We start from the raw sequence: 6,362 nt of genomic DNA on the forward strand, positions 1-6,362 counted from the left end.
ATGAGTTTTGTAAACATGTAATCCAACAGTTAGGGACTACTTTTTCCATTTCTTTTGTTGGGATGGTAACCCTGCATTTGAGGCAAGTTAATATTCTCTGAGTTCCCATTCTAAACACTAAAAAAAAAAAAAAAAAGTACATAGTGTAAAAGGAAAGAAACGAATTATGACTTTTCTGGAACTAGATTCAAATACTTAAAAGTATGACTTAACAGTGTTTAACTGGCCCAACGTGGTGGCTCACGCCTGTAAATCCCAGCACTTTTTGAAGCTGGATAGGTGAATCACTTGCAGCCAGAAATCCAAGACCAGCCTGGCCAACATGTCGAATACGCATCTCTACTAAAAATACAAAAATTAGCTGGGCATGGTGGCGTGTACTTGTAATCCCATCTACTCTGGAGGCTGAGGCAGGAGAATCACTTGAACCCAGGAGGCAGAGGCTGCAGTGGGCTGAGATCGCAACACTGCACACCAGCCTGGGTGACGAAGTGAGGTTCTGTATTGAAAAAAAAAGTGTTAAACCATTAGAATTTCCTATTACTTTATTTTTATCTGTAAAGTAATAATAGATCTCTCACAATTATGATGATCAAATGGGATATTATTTTTAAAATGTTCATTGTATAAAAGTTGTATAATAAATACTTTTGTAATCATGATATTCAATCTTGCTCATTTATAGGATGAATTTATATTTGAATATTTCAAAATGTCCAGGTTCTGCAAAGGTGTTTGTACTTTTATTAACCTCTTCCACAGTATATATTTTTACACCTAGTGTAAAAAATTAGTCATTTTTTAGTAACCTCATCCCTGGATTAAGTTTCTTTCCCCTAGTATGCTTTGGAATTGTTTTCTGGCTGTCTCTTACATTTGTATTTCTTATTTCACCAGGCAGATGACAACTTTTAGTCCTTGATGGATGGGAGAAGAGGGGACGCCTTCTTCCTGTGAGTACTGCAGGCATCTCTGAGAACAGCAGCTGAAAGGGGTTTTCTAGAGAATCCAAATGGCATATGGAGTGCAAAGGAATGATAGTTAGATGATCTTTTCGCATACTACTTACCAATTGTTACATTCAGGAGCCATGACATTTTTCGTGTTCTGACCTCTTTGACACCGAATAGGTGCAAAAATGTATGAAACTTGTAGAAGATATGTTGAATTTCCAGAATAGGTTTTGGTGGGTCTTGTTAAGGTTTTCACGTGTTCAGCATGTTACTAGTTCATACTGGAATTAAAAAAGCCTTCAGAGTTCAGCCTTTATACATTTACTGTTTCAGTCACACTAATTTACACATGTTGGGAGCAAGTCCATACCTTGTTCTGGAGCATAGTTAGAGAATATTGAACATGCTTATGGGACAAAGAAACATTGAATATTGATTTGCTCATACATTATCCACACCATCCATGTAGTGGAAACTAGTTTTGTTCAGATCCTTTTCCACTTAGTAAGGTGGATTTTTCTAACTTACTGACCTCTTCTGGCAATAAAAACCAGTGTTGTGATTTGCAAAGTTGTTTTATCTTTCAGACCACTGACTCCTCTCTGCCAACAGACTGTCAGTGATAATTAAGCTTTTAATTAGAAATGATGACAAATTATCTTGGCTCTACTGCTGTCTATATTTCTTACTCTTAGATACAGCTGATATTTTTGCTTTAAAATTGTTAATGTATTTCATGATGTCATGGAATCCATACTGTTCTTCAGGAGTTGTAACATGGAAATATTAATTATTTTAAAGATTTTTATTGGGATGATTAGATTTTATTGGGATGATTAGGCCACTTAAATATCTTTGAAGATAATATCTAAATTACACATTAACTGGGACTTGATATGTTTCTGGGCTTTTCCAATGAGATCACAACTTTGATTGAATATAAACACTGCAATAATCAAAGCTTGGGAGGTAGGTGGTCAGTACTGGTGGGAAGATTCAGATTTGGGATTAAATTTCAAAGGCTAGAAATGTGTAAAACAATAGAGCCCAGTTGATGGCTTTTATGGGTGCAATTAAAATGACCCCATTCATTTTATGTTAAAAGGTGGCTTTCTTTTGAAAGAAATTTTATTTTGACTTTATCTTCTTTTTTTTTTTTTTTGACAGTTTTCCTAGAAATAAAGTGAAGTATTCTTTATATCTACTTTCCAGGCACAAAGACTCACACCTTATCAAAGGCTTAAGTCTGTCATTCTTGCTCCTTAATATTGAGGGCAATAGCTTTCAACACAGGCAAGTTTGTCTCTTACTAAATAAATCCTTTTATTCTCTTCAAAGGTGAAAGTCCCTCCCTTAGAAAATGTTCATCTCATACCTTGTACAATCATTAGAGAATATAGACATGTTTCTTGAAACACTATGCATTTAAGTTTCTAGAAAAATGAGACTGCAGCCACAAAATTTTAAGAGAAAGCAGTGTAACAATTTATTTTTCTCCCCGTGAAAATCTATTTAGTAGATTTATGAGGTGAGACATGTGGAGTTCAGGAGTACCTGTGAAGGACACTTGATGATGAAGTTCTTCAACGGTTTAGAGAACTTGTGTGCTCCTGCAGGACAATAAAATTGCTATTGGTCAATTACACTATTTTAATATGATTTTCTCCCTCTGCACAGATTATTGCTACAGTAGAACTGAGACTACCGAAATTGCCAAACTCCCTCATCCTTTTTTGGTCAAATTTCATTTACTGACAAAGTAGTCCATACGTCTCCTTTCTTCTTCACCTTGCCCTACCCTCTCATCTCACTTTACTTTATGGAAAGAGATTTTTCTCTGTGGCCTGATGTGCTCCCAACATAACCAGTGTCCTTTTTCTTCTTGCCATAGTTGCCACTTTTGACCCAATGTCTCTTTATTTTATTTTCTGAGGTTCTGGATTCTGGAAAGCTCAATTCTCCTTACGGCTCACCATTTACATGAGAATGTGACATGCTTGTTAGAAAAATTTGGATCACGTGCAGTGACTCACACCTGTAATCACAGTACTTTGGGAGGCTGAGGCAGGTGGATCATTTGAGGCCAGGAGTTTGAGACCAGTCAGGCCAATATGGTGAAACCCTGTCCCTACTAAAAATACAAGTTGGATATGATAGTGGGCCTGTAGTCCCATCTACCTGGGAGGCTGAGGCAGGAGAATCACTTGAACTTGGGAGACAGAGGTTGCAGTGAGCTGAGATTGCACCACTGCACTCCAGCCTGGATGATCAGAGCAAGACTGTCAAAAAAAAAAAAAACTGTTGATGTTCAAACCGTGTGCATTTTTCTTTCTCCTTTGTTTTAGTGTGGAACGCTTCTAAACTTTGTTTGGAATCCTCTAAACATGCAGATTGGTTTACTGATGCAGCCAGTATATAACAAATACTTGTGTTGCCACCCCCCAAAATCAAATATTTTAAACATGGCCAATATTTTGTCCAAATTGTTTTGTCTGTTTAAAAAAATAAAATCTACAAATATATTAAAAGTTAATTTAAAAATTAAAAAATTAATGTTACTTCCCTTTGACAGCATCCCCAGTCAGGTTTACCTGACAACTGACAATACATTCTGTGTATTTAATGTATATCTTTAAAGGACATACCGACATGAAAGACAAACAAAACATTTTGTGTATGTATAAACCCACTGTGAGCATATACACGTTTGTATGTCTGTGTGTATATCATGTATTTATAAATATTATATAATTTTGCATTGCTTCGAATAAAAACTTTGCAGAATTGGTATAATATGGTAATTAATATACTATAATTTGCTTTTCTTTTTCACTGAACACAGTATTTTTTAGATATTTCCATGATAGCAGCTTCTTTTTTTCTCATTATTTTTCTGTTAGCTTCATTGGCTTTTGTTTAGTTTTTTTATTTTCCTGTTAATTTGAAGTTGTATGGTCTTGTTAACATTATAACTTAGAGTTATAATGTTAACAAAGTATAATGATAATTAGGATCTATATTCTTTTTCTAAGCAAGATAAATAATTGAATATGTATTAAACTCCTTGCAATTTCTCTAAACATAATTCCTTGCTATGGTTTCTCAAATATGATATTCAATTTAAGTTTAAAATATTAAAATTATTATTGTTAATACAATTACTATTAAAGGGCATGTGGAGGGGATTGGGGAGGGATAACATTAGGAGAAATACCTAATGTAGGTGACGGGGGGATGGATGCAGCAAACCACCATGGCATGTGTATTCCTATGTAACAATCCTGCACAATCTGCACATGTACCCCAGAACTTAAAGTATAGTTAAAAAAAAAAAAAAAGAAAGAAAAGCATAGAAAGTAGACTAAAATCTATGTATATGCTATATTTAACACTGATACATCAGAGGAGATATGATATTTTAAAACTTAAATCAAAAATATTAAACTGGTTTTATTTGACAAAAAAAAAGAGGCATGTGTTTAGATTTACCTGTATGTGCTTTTACCTTCTTTTTTCATAGATCTTATTTTTTCTAGGTTATTTTTCCTCTTCTTTTTTTTTTTTTTTGAGACAGAGTTTCGCTTTTGTTACCCAGGCTGGAATGCAATGGCGCGATCTCGGCTCACCGCAACCTCCGCCTCCTGGGTTCAGGCAATTCTCCTGCCTCAGCCTCCTGAGTAGCTGGGATTACAGGCACGCGCCACCATGCCCAGCTAATTTTTGTATTTTTAGTAGAGATGGGGTTTCACCGTGTTGACCAGGATGGTCTCGATCTCTTGACCTCGTGATCCACCCGCCTCGGCCTCCCAAAGTGCTGGGATTACAGGATTTTTCTTCTTCTTAAGCTTATCTTTCAGTGTTTCTTCTATTGAGGTGTGTGGATCATAACATTTTCTAGTCATTGCATTTATAGATATTCTAGACCTCTATAAGATTTATTTTCTTATTACTCCAATCATATTAGGCACTGTTTACTCTGTCACCTTAACTCATAAATATGATTTCTATTCTTCATATACTTTATCTTTGTTCTCTTGATGAACTAAATTTTTTCACTAAGTTAAATTACAACCTCTCATTGATGATTTCTTTAGCTCACTATCTCTAAAAACATTTCTTAATTGCATCATAGCCCTATTGTATCTCTAATCTAAATATCACCCACCTGCATTTTTTTTTATTCTAATGGCAGCTCAGACTCAATATATTTAAAACTGAACCAATTATTTTATCATTCTAAACAGCTCCCCCTGCAAACACATTCTTTCTAAGTCATCATTTCACTTTGTATCACTATTGTTTCAAAATCAGTCCTGTGACTTACACTTCCCTGTATTCAATCTGTATCTAATTCCTTTGAATTATCTTTCATTTTCTCCTCGTTTTTATATTTTTGTTGTTATTATCATAACACAGGCCCTTATCAGGCTTCATCTAGACCTCTATAAGATTTGTTAACCGATCTCTATGCTTTTGGTCTTTTTCAGCCACACAATCTATACAGTATAAACCTATCAAAGTAATCTTTTTAAAACACAAATAAACATACCAGTTTACTTTGCTCAAAAATCTTCAATAGTTTCTCTTTTTAAATAAAAGCGCATCTATTACACTCATCCTTTGAGGCTCTGCATAATCTTACTCAAGCTTAGCAGACAGCATGCTATCTTACATGTTAAGACTTTCCTGTGTTTATTTTTCTGTTTTATGTACTCTTCTGACTATTCTTTGAATACCAATGATTTCGGGTTGCTTTTATGTATGTCTCTACCTCTGGAATCGTTGCCCTTCACCCTCCCTTTTATTTATTCTAAGACTACTCTTCTGGCTGGGTGCAGTGGCTCATGCCTGTAATCCCAGCACTTTGGGAGGCAGAGGTGGGAGGATCACGAGGTCAAGAGATCGAGACCATCCTGGCCAACATGGTGAAACTCCGTCTCTACTAAAAATACAAAAATTAGCCAGGTGTGGTGGTGCGTGCCTGTGGTCCCAGCTACTCGGGAGGCTGAGGCAGAAGAATCGCTTGAACTCAGAAGGTGGAGGTTGCAGTGGGGCAAGATTGCACCACTGCACTCCAGCCTGGCGACAGAGCAAGACTCCATCTCAAAAAAAAAAAACAAAAAACAAAAAACAAACTACTCTTTTTCAAATTCTGTTTCAAGTCCCATATCTGACTGGGGGTGGTGGCTCACACCTGTAATGCCAGCAATTTGGGAGGGTAAGGCAGAAGGGTCCCTTGAACCTAAGAGTTAAAAATTAGGGAGACTTCATCTCTACAAAATAAAATTAAAAAAAAAATTAGATGGTTGTGATAGCATGTGCCTCTGATGTCAACTACTGAAGAGGCTGAGGTGGGAGGATTGCGTGAATCTGGAAGTTTGAAGCTATAGTGAGTCATAATTGTGTTAC

This window comes from Aotus nancymaae, unplaced genomic scaffold (assembly GCF_030222135.1).
Source record: "Aotus nancymaae isolate 86718 unplaced genomic scaffold, 86718_ANA_hifiasm-v0.15.2.pri h1tg000033l, whole genome shotgun sequence".
Taxonomy (NCBI): domain Eukaryota; kingdom Metazoa; phylum Chordata; class Mammalia; order Primates; family Aotidae; genus Aotus; species Aotus nancymaae.